Source organism: Salmo salar, chromosome 23, assembly GCF_965601325.2.
Source record: "Salmo salar chromosome 23, fSalSal1, whole genome shotgun sequence".
Lineage (NCBI taxonomy): Eukaryota > Metazoa > Chordata > Actinopteri > Salmoniformes > Salmonidae > Salmo > Salmo salar.
This window is the reverse complement of record NC_138313.1, coordinates 41,383,672-41,398,773: the sequence shown is the minus strand read 5'-3', so window position 1 is coordinate 41,398,773 and position 15,102 is coordinate 41,383,672.

Genomic DNA, 15,102 nt, shown 5'->3' with positions numbered 1-15,102 from the left:
CGAGATGTCCAAGTTGTGGAAAAGATCATATTATGTGTTAAAAAAGTGATGAATATGTGAAATGTTGCAATTGAGGTGGGAACCACGAAACAACTCTTCCGAATGCCCCACAAGGGTCGAAGAGAAGGAGGTGGCCAAAGTCAGGGCTGTACAGAGCATTTCATATGCAGCAGCTGTGAAAAGGGTTGAGGGGTTGAATGGCGCAACATAAGAGTCCATGGCAGTGGATAGGCCTACACTGCAGACTGCAGGAGTTGCTTTTCACCTGCAGGATCCTGACGTATTAAGGGTTAATAAGGTTGAATTTGTGGCATTTCGAGTATTACCATTTTTTTTCTGAGGTCTTGGCTGATTTCTGTTGATTTCCCCATGATGTCAAGCAAAGAGGCACTGAGGAATGGGAGACTTGATATAGGCCGATAGTTTTTTATATTTTCTGGGTCAAGGTATGACTTTTTCAAGTGAGGCTTTATTACTGCCACTTTTAGTGAGTTTGGTACACATCCGGTGGATAGAGAGCCGTTTATTATGTTCAACATAGGAGGGCCAAGCACAGGAAGCAGCTCTTTCAGTAGTTTAGTTGGAATAGGGTCCAGTATGCAGCTTGAAGGTTTAGAGGCCATGATTAGTTTCATAATTGTGTCAAGAGATATAGTACTAAAACACTTGAGTGTCTCCCTTGATCCTAGGTTGTGCAGACTCAGGACAACTGAGCTTTGGAGGAATACGCAGATTTAAAGAGGAGTCCGTAATTTGCTTTCTAATGATCATGATTCTTTCTTCAAAGAAGTTCATGAATTTATTACTGCTGAAGTGAAAGCCGTCCTCTCTTGGGGAATACTGCTTTTTAGTTAGCTTTGCGACAGTATCAAAAATACATTTTGGATTGTTCTTATTTTCCTCAATTAAGTTGGAAAATTGGATGATCGAGCAGCAGTGAGGGCTCTTCGATACTGCACGGTACTGTCTTTTCAAGCTAGTCGGAAGACTTCCAGTTTGGTGTGGCGCCATTTCCGTTCCAATTTTCTGGAAGCTTGCATCAGAGCTCGGGTATTTTCTGTATACCAGGGAGCTAGTTTCTTATGACAAATGTTTTTTGTTTTTAGGGGTCCAACTGCATCTAGGGTATTGCGCAAGGTTAAATTGAGTTCCTCAGTTAGGTGGTTAACTGATTTTTGTCCTCTGACGTCCTTGGGTAGGCAGAGGGAGTCTGGAAGGGCATCAAGGAATCTTTGGGTTGTCTGAGAATTTCTAGCACGACTTTTGATGCTCCTTGGTTGGGGTCTGAGCAGATTATTTGTTGCGATTGCAAACGTAATAAAATGGTGGTCTGATAGTTCAGGATTATGAGGAGAAACATTAAGATCTACAACATTTATTCCATGGGACAAAACTAGGTCCAGAGTATGACTGTGGCAGTGAGTAGGTCCGGAGACATGTTGGACAAAACCCACTGAGTCGATGATGGCTCCAAAAGCCTTTTCGAGTGGGTCTGTGGACTTTTCCATGTGAATATTAAAGTCACCAAAAATTAGAATATTATCTATTATGACTACAAGGTTCGATAGATCAATTAGCCTACCAGAAGCTTCTAAAGCCATGTCATCATTTTCTGGCATTTTCCAAGCTGTTTAAAGGTACAGTCAACTTAGTGTATGTACATTTCTGACCCACTGGAATTGTGATACAGTAAATTATAAGTGAAATAATCTGTCTGTAAACAATTGTTGGAAAAATTACTTGTGTCATGCACAAAGTAGATGTCCTAACCGACTTGCCAAAACTATAGTTTGTTAACAAGAAATTTGTGGAGTGGTTGAAAAACGAGTTTTAATGACTCCAACCTAAGTGTATGTAAACTTTCGACTTCAACTGTAGACTCTAAGCTTTCATTTGACCCCCAATTTGAATACTTCTATGAAATTCACATGTTGGTGCTCATAGGTCCTTTTACATGGAAATGACCTTAGGCTACCGGTCTACTTTACTTTCAAGCTTGCTTGGCTATTGAATGAGCGATAGATAAATGGTAGTCTAATTTTAGTTGTGCAGCGGGAATAAACCAGTCATGTCAGAACATCTGATAGTGATTTAGATAAAATACAAGTCAAGGAAACATATGAGGCTACATGTTGCTATGCCGTCTCCTTACCAACGGCAAATGCATCTCTTTTAGCATTACATTTTAATGTTTTTATTAACTTACCAAACGCTGACATTTCACCCAAAATAACAATATTTGCTTGAAATACAATTCTTCAACCACTTGTAGTTGTGCGTAAGTATTGTCTGAGCTGTCCGTCAAGTTCAGAATTTATAAATACCAACCTTCATGGGAAAAATGCTGTACGCAAGGTTTAGTCTTTTCTCTGTGTTCGCACCTTTGGGGTCAACAACTAGATTCAGTTTGCTACAGTATCAAACACAAACCTTTGATAAATGAGGCCCTAGGTCAGCGATCAACTACATTCAGGTTGCTACAGTATCAAACACAAACCTTTGATAAATGAGGCCCTAGGTCAGCGATCAACTACATTCAGGTTGCTACAGTATCAAACACAAACCTTTGATAAATGAGGCCCTAGGTCAGCGATCAACTACATTCAGGTTGCTACAGTATCAAACACAAACCTTTGATAAATGAGGCCCTAGGTCAGCGATCAACTACATTCAGGTTGCTACAGTATCAAACACAAACCTTTGATAAATGAGGCCCTAGGTCAGCGATCAACTACATTCAGGTTGCTACAGTTTCAAACACAAACCTTTGATAAATGAGGCCCTAGGTCAGCGATCAACTACATTCAGGTTGCTACAGTATCAAAGCACAAACCTTTGGATAAATGAGGGCCCTAGGTCAGCGATCAACTACATTCAGGTTGCTACAGTATCAAACACAAACCTTTGATAAATGAGGGGCCCTAGGTCAGCGATCAACTACATTCAGGTTGCTACAGTATCAAACACAAACCTTTGATAAATGAGGCCCTAGGTCAGCGATCATCCAACTAAATTCAGCCGAGGGGCCTTTTGTTTTTTCTTGAGCGGATGATCAAGGGTTCCAAACATAATTATAAATCATTTGTAGACTGCAAATTGACCGCAAGAAGCAATCACATATACGTACTGTCTCTCTATTATGCGTGGGAATACTTTGGAACAGAATTCCAAAATCAATATCACTTGGAGCTGATTTGCTGGTGTTTTTAGTCTTATGTCCAACAATAAAAAATAAAAAAATGTGGTGTATGAAGGTTGCTATAGTATCAAATGTAAATTTGTCCCTTTCCAGAACAGAGCTGTAAGAATTTGATGTGGATGTCCAGAGAGGCCAAGAAGTGTAAACTGGGCCCCTGCTCCCCTCTTTTAATCTGATGAAGATGATCTGTGATTTCATGGAGCGTGACCTTCCAGCTGATGTTCACCTCAGTACCTTTGGAAGACTCTGTGTGTCCCTCACCAGAGTGTCCGACGGAAAGATTGTTCTTGTGTCAGAGTTTGACAGCAATGTAGAGGTACTGTAGAATGGGTTGCTTCTCTAATGAGCCCATCATGAAAGCCACTAGAATTGGACCGAATTGTTGCTCTTTTCTTGTTGCTCTTTGTAGTTTCATCATGAAACTTTAATTCCTACCCCCACAACAAAGGCTGCATTAGACTACCTGTTAAGTTCACTTAGCTCTTTCACACGTGTCCGATGTGGGGCTGAAGTTCATTATATTTTCTAGGCCCGTCTGTGTAGCTGCTTCATCCCATTTTACTGTTGTGTGATCCCACCTTCTTACCGTGGATTGCTGAGTAAATATCTCATGACACTCTACCGCCAAACTTGACTTTCTTGCGCTCTCCTCGGCCATTCCATTCCCTGTAACATTGATTGAATCATTTGTCACTATTATGAGTCATAGGAGTCTTATAACCTTTTCTGTCTGTCCATTCAGCGCTACGTTGACAGTGCCATAAGTAACGAACTGCCCCATTTTGCTCTGAAGGTCACCGTTTCCCCGTTCTCCGGTGAGATTGATGTCAGTCTACGGGAAAGCACACTCAACTTCCACGAGGTGTACAATTCAAAAAAATCATATCCAAGAAAATATGATTCTTATGTCAGGAAATCCCTTCAAGCTGAAATTCGGAAATAAGTTGAAACAGAGCCACTGTTTACCCAAGCGCATTTGTAATAGTTTTTTATTGTTAATGAATCAGAGAGGAGCATTCAACATCGTGGGGTAAGCAATTCGCAGTATATACTCTGCTTTTCTATCACATGTGCAATGATGCATGAGTAACTTTCGTGTAATATCGCAATCGGACGTGGCATTTTCACTAAGTACAGATTCCAGCTTTAAACTCTTAGGGCTGGTTTCCCAGACATAGATTAGTAAGCTTAGTCTTGGACAAAAACTTTAAATGGGAAATCTCTGTTGAACATGCTTTTATTCTAGGACTAGTCTGGTCGCCTGACGAACCATCAAACAGGCAAAGCGTTAATACAGGACTAAGGTCGAATCGTACTACACCGGCTCTGACGCTCGTTGGATGTGGCAGGGCTTACAAACCATTACAGACTACAAAGGGAAGCACAGCCGAGAGCTGCCCAGTGACACGAGCCTACCAGACGAGCTGAAGAAGCTAAACTACTTCTATGCTCGCTTCGAGGCAAATTTACATTTTACATTTACATTTACGTCATTTAGCAGACGCTCTTATCCAGAGCGACTTAGAAATTGGTGCATTCACCTTAAGATATCCAGTGGAACAACCACTTTACAATAGTACATCTATATCTTTTTTGGGGGGGGTTAGAAGGATTACTTTATCCTATCCCAGGTATTCCTTAAAGAGGTGGGGTTTCAGGTGTCTACGGAAGGTGGTGATTGACTCCGCTGTCCTGGCGTCGTGAGGGAGCTTGTTCCACCATTGGGGTGCCAAATAATATTGAAACATGCATGAGAGCACCAGCTGTTCCGGAAGACTGTGTGATCACGCTCTCCGCAGTGTCTTCAGTGACATTTTCAATGTCTTCCTGTCCGAGTCTGTAATACCAACATGTTTTAAGCAGATCACCATAGTCCCTGTGCCCAAGAACACTAAGGTAACCTGCCTAAATGACTACCGACCCCTAGCACTCACGTCTGTAGCCATGAAGTGCTCGCCTGTTAGGGCTAGGGGGCAGTATTGACACGGCTGGATAAAAAACATACCCGATTTAATCTGGTTACCACTCCTACCCAGTAACTAGAATATGCATATACTTATTACATATGGATAGAAAACACCCTAAATTTTCTAAAACTGTTTGAATGGTGTCTGTGAGTATAACAGAACTCAAATGGCAGGTCAAAACCTGAGAGATTCCTTTACAGGAAGTGGCCTGTCTGACCATTTCTTGAACTTCTTTTCCATCTCTATCATTTACTAAGGATCTCTGCTCTAACGTGACACTTCCCACGTCGTCCATAGGCGCTCAGAGCCCGGGAAAAAACAGAATGTCGTCATTCCAGCCCCAGGCTGAAACACATTATCGCCTTTCTCAAGTGGCCGATCAAGGGACACTGGGCTTATGCGCGTGACCCGACCGCCCCCGCCTTTGGGATTTTTTCCTCTGTTTGCCGAAAAGGATATTCCCTGTCGGAATATTATCGCTTTTCTACGAGAAAAATGTCGTAAAAATTGATTTTAGACAGCGGTTGACATGCTTCGAAGTACGGTAATGGAATATTTAGAATTTTATTGTCACGAATTGCGCCATGCGCGCGACACTTCTTTACTATTTCGGATAGTGTCTGGAACGCACGAACAAAACGCCGCTATTCGGATATAACGATGGATTATTTTGGACCAAACCAACATTTGTTATTGAAGTAGCAGTCCTGGGTGTGCATTCTGACGAAGACAACAAAAGGTAATCAAACTTTTATAATAGTAAATATGATTATGGTGAGTGCTAAACTTGCCGGGTGTCTAAATAGCGAGCCCGTGATGCCCGGGCTATGTACTTAGAATATTGCAAAATGTGCTTTCACCAAAAAGCTATTTTAAAATCGGACATATCGAGTGCATAGAGGAGGTCTGTATCTATAATTCTTAAAATAATTGTTATGCTTTTTGTGAACGTTTATCGTGAGTAATTTAGTAAAATGTTAGCGAATTCCCCGGAAGTTTGCGGGGGGTATGCTAGTTCTGAACGTCACATGCTAATGTAAAAAGCTGGTTTTTGATATAAATATGAACTTGATTGAACAAAACATGCATGTATTGTATAACATAATGTCCTAGGGTTGTCATCTGATGAAGATCATCAAAGGTGAGTGCTGCATTTAGCTGTCTTCTGGGTTTTGGTGACATTATATGCTGGCTTGAAAAATGGGTGTCTGATTATTTCTGGCTTGGTACTCTGCTGACATAATCTAATGTTTTGCTTTCGTTGTAAAGCCTTTTTGAAATCGGACAGTGTGGTTAGATTAACGAGAGTCTTGTCTTTAAGTCTCTCTATGACCCTCCTGAGCCTGTGTCCTCTCCCATCCTGCCTGCCAACTCACACGTGTCCTTTGACAGCATGACGTTTTATCCTCCTGAACTGAAAGATCAACTGGGCAAAGTGTGCAAGGAGATATGAATGATGTCTAAAAATGGTAGTTAGTACACACATACAGTATGATCTCAAGATGTTTTTTAAGCTCTATTAAAATATGTGGTATATTTCTCATGGAATGTATTCAACTTTATTTGAGGTATATTGCTGAGCAGTTGTCTATGTGTTCCTTGTGTAATGTGTTTTAGTCTGAAAACCCCCTAACACGTTCTTCTCTTAATATTCAAAACAGTGACACAATTCCAAATGTCTCCTGAGCTGAAGACCAAAGTAGAGTTGTATCTCTGTAAGAGATATTCAAACACCCTCTCAAAGACAACATACATGTTCTTTCTTTTACTTGTGTTTTTTTCTCCATCTGTCAGACGTCCTCCAGCTGACATAGGATCTGAACACAGCTGATCCAGAACTCAGCCTGTGAGGGAAACAGGAAGGTGACAGCCACTGATAAAGCTCAGCCCTCTCCTGACCATGCAGAGAGATGTTCCTACTGGAGACAGGTGCTGTGTAGAGAAGGCCTGTCTGGAGTCTGCTACTGGGAGGTAGAGTGGAGCAGTGGATGGGTTGAAATAGCAGTGTCATGTAAAGGGATCAGCAGGAAAGGAAAGGCCCCAGAGAGGAGATTTCTAGGTGACAGTCAGTCCTGGACTTTGGAGTGCTATCCCCCCATTGTAGGTTTTGGCACAATGATAATAAACCAGAAATATCTGTCCCCTGCTCCTCCAGAGTAGGAGTGTACCTGGATCACAAGGCAGGTACTCTGTCCTTCTACAGTGTCTCTGACACAATGACCCTCCTCCACAGAGTCCAGACCACATTCACTCAGCCCCTCTATCCTGGGTTTGGGATTGGTACAAAATCATATTTCAAAATAATTACCAGTTGATATTATTTCAACTATTTCAGACATATAGATGGAGAGCTTCTGGGTTATTAACAGTCTTCCAGTATACTACCTGTTCCATATGTGGTAAACCGTGGGGTGTTGGGTTGAGCATGCAGAGGTTGACACAGAGACAGGGAGGTTTAGTCCTCAAAAACAACTTTACTAAGACAGAAAATAAACATAACAAAGAAAATCACTTAGGTTTGGCTCGGTCCTTCTTCTCTACTATTGGCTTGGTGTCGGTCTCTCCCAGTTCTCTCTGGCACCGTGCTCCTTTTATTTGGCCTCCACGGCTGGTTGGCACTTCCCTCTAATTACCTCCACTTAGAGCTGTCCGTGTCGGGGTGCCCAGCTCCTGTATTCCCAACAGAGGGAGCCAACGTCGCCTCACGTACCTCCCCTCTATTACCACCCCCCGGGGTAGACCTCCTGGGATACCACACCATGTAGACTAATAGACAGTACATAACACACTCCCACATCATATCCATGTAGACTAATAGACAGTACATAATACACTCCCACATCATATCCATGTAGACTAATAGACAGTACATAACACACTCCCACATCATATCCATGTAGACTAATAGACAGTACATAACACACTCCCACATCATATCCATGTAGACTAATAGACAGTACATAACACACTCCCACATCATATCCATGTAGACTAATAGACAGTACATAATACACTCCCACATCATATCCATGTAGACTAATAGACAGTACATAATACACTCCCACATCATATCCATGTAGACTAATAGACAGTACATAATACACTCCCACATCATATCCATGTAGACTAATAGACAGTACATAATACACTCCCACATCATATCCATGTAGACTAATAGACAGTACATAATACACTCCCACATCATATCCATGTAGACTAATAGACAGTACATAATACACTCCCACATCATATCCATGTAGACTAATAGACAGTACATAATACACTCCCACATCATATCCATATAGACTAATAGATAGTACATAATACACTCCCACATCATAGCCATGTAGACTAATAGACAGTACATAACACACTCCCACATCATATCCATGTAGACTAATAGACAGTACATAACACACTCCCACATCATATCCATGTAGACTAATAGACAGTACATAACACACTCCCACATCATATCCATGTAGACTAATAGACAGTACATAATACACTCCCACATCATATCCATGTAGACTAATAGACAGTACATAATACACTCCCACATCATATCCATGTAGACTAATAGACAGTACATAATACACTCCCACATCATATCCATGTAGACTAATAGACAGTACATAACACACTCCCACATCATATCCATGTAGACTAATAGACAGTACATAACACACTCCCACATCATATCCATGTAGACTAATAGACAGTACATAATACACTCCCACATCATATCCATGTAGACTAATAGACAGTACATAATACACTCCCACATCATATCCATGTAGACTAATAGACAGTACATAATACACTCCCACATCATATCCATGTAGACTAATAGACAGTACATAATACACTCCCACATCATATCCATGTAGACTAATAGACAGTACATAATACACTCCCACATCATATCCATGTAGACTAATAGACAGTACATAATACACTCCCACATCATATCCATGTAGACTAATAGACAGTACATAATACACTCCCACATCATATCCATATAGACTAATAGATAGTACATAATACACTCCCACATCATAGCCATGTAGACTAATAGACAGTACATAACACACTCCCACATCATATCCATGTAGACTAATAGACAGTACATAACACACTCCCACATCATATCCATGTAGACTAATAGACAGTACATAACACACTCCCACATCATATCCATGTAGACTAATAGACAGTACATAACACACTCCCACATCATATCCATGTAGACTAATAGACAGTACATAATACACTCCCACATCATATCCATGTAGACTAATAGACAGTACATAATACACTCCCACATCATATCCATGTAGACTAATAGACAGTACATAATACACTCCCACATCATATCCATGTAGACTAATAGATAGTACATAATACACTCCCACATCATAGCCATGTAGACTAATAGACAGTACATAACACACTCCCACATCATATCCATGTAGACTAATAGACAGTACATAACACACTCCCACATCATATCCATGTAGACTAATAGACAGTACATAACACACTCCCACATCATATCCATGTAGACTAATAGACAGTACATAATACACTCCCACATCATATCCATGTAGACTAATAGATAGTACATAATACACTCCCACATCATAGCCATGTAGACTAATAGACAGTACATAACACACTCCCACATCATATCCATGTAGACTAATAGACAGTACATAACACACTCCCACATCATATCCATGTAGACTAATAGACAGTACATAACACACTCCCACATCATATCCATGTAGACTAATAGACAGTACATAATACACTCCCACATCATATCCATGTAGACTAATAGACAGTACATAACACACTCCCACATCATATCCATGTACACTAATAGACAGTACATAACACACTCCCACATCATATCCATGTCAGAATACTGTCACGTGTCTCAATACTGTCACGTGTCTCAATACTGTAATATGTCTAATCTGCACAGACTATATTCATACTTTGTTCAGGTCACCTCAAGGGGTCAAATAAATTCTCAAATTTTAACACATAAAATCTTGATCTTCAAGATTGAAAGGACTGTAATGGCTTCCTCTCCTCCTCATGTCCTTTGCCTCATCTGCAATGACTATGTTGATACATGAGAGGTTCTCATACTGTACCTGTAAGATATCCACCAGAACACCAGAGTGTTTATGGTCATCAACATGGATAAGAAGAAGAAAAAATGCTCCAGATTCCCTTCATGCAGTGTGTTTGGGTAGAAGTTACCTGTAGTTGGACAGGAGAACAGTGCTATCAGTGGCCATAGGACTGAATCACCATAATGCAGACAGACCCCCTTCAACCATTCCAACATGAATGTTTGTTCCTCTTCAGTTTCTATGGTTACAATGATGCATCTGTTAGTGAAGCCTTTACCTCCAGAGAGTAGGGAGACCAGCTGGATGATGAGGGCTCCCAGGAAACAGCCCCCTCCATAGGACAGGGTGAGGAAGTGATATGACTGGGTGTCATGTGGAAGGAGATCACAGAGCCTGGAACAGAGAAGAGAGGAAGGCTGGGAAGAGAATTAACCATTAATTTGGTTCAAACGTCCCTTGTCTGTCTCTAATACACCAGTAGGGGTTGTTGTGTCTTTAGTATCATTAAAGGTGAGGACTGTTATTTTATCAAATCAATTCTCTGTAATTATTATTATGTGATTAAACTAATCATGTAAATGTAATTAACCTCTCTCGAGGAGGTGCCACCCACGGTTCACACTATTCAACAGCCAGTGAAAAATCAGAGCACCAAATTCAAAACCACAAAATGCCATAATTCAAAGTTCTCAAACATAGGACTATTTTACACCATTTTATAGATGCACTTCTCCTGAATCGAACCCCGTTGTCCGATTTCAAAAAGGCTTTACAGCGAAAGCAAAACATTACATTATGTTAGGAGAGTACATAGACACAAATAACCACACAGCCATTTTCCAAGCAACTAGATGCATCACAAATACCCAAAACACAGCTAAATGAAGCACTAACCTTTGACGATCTTCATCAGATGACACTCCTAGGACATCATGTTAGACAATACATGCATTTTTTGTTCGATCAAGTTCATATTTATATCCATAAACCCCATTTCATATTGGCGCGTGACATTCAGAAAATATTTTGCCTCCAATACTGCCGGTGAATCAGCACAAGAATTTACAAAAATACTCGTCATAAACGTTGATAAAATATTAAACTGTCATTCAAAGAATTATAGATGAATATCTCCTTTATGCTAACGCTGTGACAGATTTCAAAAAAGCTTCAAGAGGAAAGCACACTTTGCAATAATCTGAGTACTGCGCTCAGAAAAATACACTAGGCAATACAGATACCCTCCATTTTGGAGTCATCTAAAATATTAAATAACATTAGAAATATTCACTTACCTTTGATGATCTTCATCAGAAGGCACTTCCAGGAATCCCAGGTCCACAATAAATGTTGCTTTGTTTGATAAAGTCCATAATTTATGTCCAAATAGCTCCTTGTTGTTAGCGCATTCAGTTAGCTACTCCAAGTGTAGGAAGCACGCGGAAAATGTCACGACGAAAAGTAAAACAAGTTCTATTTGCGTTCGTTCAAACATGTCAAACGTTGTAAAGCATCAATCTTTAGGGCCTTTATCACTTAGAACTTCAATAATATTCCAACCGGACGATTCCATTGTCTTGAAAAACGTTTTGGAACACAGCTACCTCTCACGTGAATGCGCGCCAATGAACTGATGTCCTTCCTTGGGTCACCAACTTCCCCACCTTCTTGTTCGCTCTCTGTTCATCATAGACGCCTCAAACAACTTTCTAAAGACTGGTGACATCTAGTGGAAGCCTTAGGAAGTGCAAAATTAACCCTAAGTCACTGTGTGTTCGATAGGCAATGACTTGAAAGGACTACAAGCACCACAATTCTCACTTCCTGGTTAGATTTTTCTCAGGTTTTTGCCTGCCATATGAGTTCTGTTATACTCACAGACATCATTCAAACAGTTTTAGAAACGTCAGAGAGTTTTCTATCCAAATCTACTAATTATATGCATATTCTCGTTTCTGGGTATGTTTTTCATCCGGCCGTGAAAATACTGCCCCCTACCCTAGAGAAGTTAACTAGGAAGTCGGGGCACCACGGAAAATGTTCAGATTACAAAGTTATAATTTTCTGAATATAACTCTTCAGATACTTTAATATCTGAACAATTCGTCTTCTGTTAATAAATTATTATTATTACCTTTGTCAGTCTCATCTGAACGTCGTAAATTGTTGGTTATCTGCACAAACCCAGTCTTTACTATAAATCATCCATACACCAATTGGCTCAATTATTTATTTACTAACTAATTAAACAATTACAGAATATACAATACTATATATAATATATAATAACATTATATTGTCCCTAGTGGACTAAACAAAAACAGTTTGGTTATAACACACAAACCTCATAACTGAGGCACCTGTATAAACAGAGTTAGGGTAATGTGGCTGTATTGTCTTTCATGAGGTCACAAACATGTGTAAGGGGTGCGTAACCGGTGGCAGGGAAGTCAGACGCAGGAGAGCAGAACTTGGTAATAGCAAAACCATCGGCATAAAAATAACAAGATATTGGTACAAAACCCTGTCACGCATGCACGTGCACAAGCACTTACAGTAAACAATCCCACACAAAGACAGGGGGAACAGAGGGTTAAATACACAACAAGTGATTGAGGGAAATGAAAACAGGTGTGAGGAAAAACAAGACAAAACACATGGAAAATGAAAAGTGGATCGATGATGGCTAGAAGACCGGCACCGGCCGAACAAGGAGAGGACCCGACTTCGGCGAAAGTCGTGACAGTAACCCCCCCTGACGTACAGCTCCAGCAGCGCGCCGACACCGGCCTTGGGGACGACCCGGAGGGTGAGGCGCAGGACGATCTGGACGGAAACGGTGGAACTCCCGCAGCATTGAAGGGTCCAACACGTCCTCCAACGGCACACAACACCTCTCCTCCGGACCGTACCCCTCCCACTCCACGAGGTACTGAAGGCCCCTCGCCCGACGCCTCGAATCCAGGATAGAGCGAACAGAGTACGCCGGGGCCCCCTCGATGTCCAGAGGGGGCAGAGGAACCTCCCGCACCTCAGACACCTGGAGCGGGCCAACCACCACCGGCCTGAGGAGAGACACATGGAACGAGGGGTTAATACAGTAATCAGGGGGAAGCTGTAACCTATAACAAACCTTATTCACTCTCCTCAGGACTTTAACTTCTCAGGGCTACGTGGGACGCAAAAATCTCATAATTTCATTTTCTCAAACAATCAACTATTTTACACCATTTTAAAGATAAACTTCTCGTTAACCTGTTGGGGGTAGGGGGCAGTATTGACACACCGGATAAAAAACGTACCCGATTTAATCTGGTTACTACTCCTGCCCAGTAACTAGAATATGCATATAATTATTGGCTTTGGATAGAAAACACCCTAAAGTTTCTAAAACTGTTTGAATGGTGTCTGTGAGTATAACAGAACTCATATGGCAGGCAAAAACCTGAGAAGATTCCTTACAGGAAGTGCCCTCTCTGACAAGATCTTGTTCTTCTTGTCTCTGTTTATTGAAGACTGAGGATCTTTGCTGTAACGTGACACTTCCTACGGCTCCCATAGGCTCTCAGAGCCTGGGAAAAAGCTGAAGGATATCGAGGCAGCCCCAGGCTGAAAAACATCTACACTTTTGGCAAGTGGCCGATCAGAGGACAATGGGCTTAGGCGCGTGCACGAGTCGACCCCGTGCTTTATTTTCTTTCCTCTTTTTACCTAAACGCAGATTCCCGGTCGGAATATTATCGCTTTTTTACGAGAAAAATGGCATAAAAATGTATTTTAAACAGCGGTTGACATGCTTCGAAGTACGGTAATGGAATATTTAGATTTTTTTTGTCACGAAATGCGCCGTGCTCGTCACCCTTCTTTACCCTTTCGGATAGTGTCTTGAACGCACGAACAAAACGCCGCTGTTTGGATATAACTATGGATTATTTGGGACCAAACCAACATTTGTTATTGAAGTAGAAGTCCTGGGAGTGCATTCTGACGAAGACAGCAAAGGTAATACAATTTTTCTTATAGTAAATCTGACTTTGGTGAGTGCTAAACTTGCTGGGTGTCTAAATAGCTAGCCCTGTGATGCCGGGCTATCTACTGAGAATATTGCAAAATGTGCTTTCACCGAAAAGCTATTTTAAAATCGGACATATCGAGTGCATAGAGGAGTTCTGTATCTATAATTCTTAAAATAATTGTTATGCTTTTTGTGAACGTTTATCGTGAGTAATTTAGTAAACAGACATCATTCAAACAGTTTTAGAAACTTCAGAGTGTTTCCTATCCAAATCTACTAATAATATACATATCCTACCTTCTTAGCCTGAGTAGCAGGCAGTTTACTACGAGCACGCCTTTCATCCGGACGTCAAAATACTGCCCCCTACCCTAGAGAAGTTTAAGACAGTTAGGTGAGACAACATATCACAATCGTATCAAGTACATTTTCCCTCAACACAGTATTTATCAATATTTTTTCATGTACATTTATATTTAGTTCATTTAAAAAACACTCTTATCGCACCATAGTGCTATCAGACTTCTTATACCATTGCAAGGTGTGAACTGTTAAAAATATGGTATAGTAAAATATTTTGTGTTTTGAAAATACAAATGCAATGGAGTGTAGTTCAGCCCAGTGTAATTCAAATGACAAAATACTCAGAAGTAATTAAAATACGTATTTCAAATACATAAATAATAACCCCCTCTGCCTATTACCCAACATTCTGTTACACTTCCTTATCAAAGAAACTACACCCCCTGTAGATACAGAGTACACAGTCAAGTA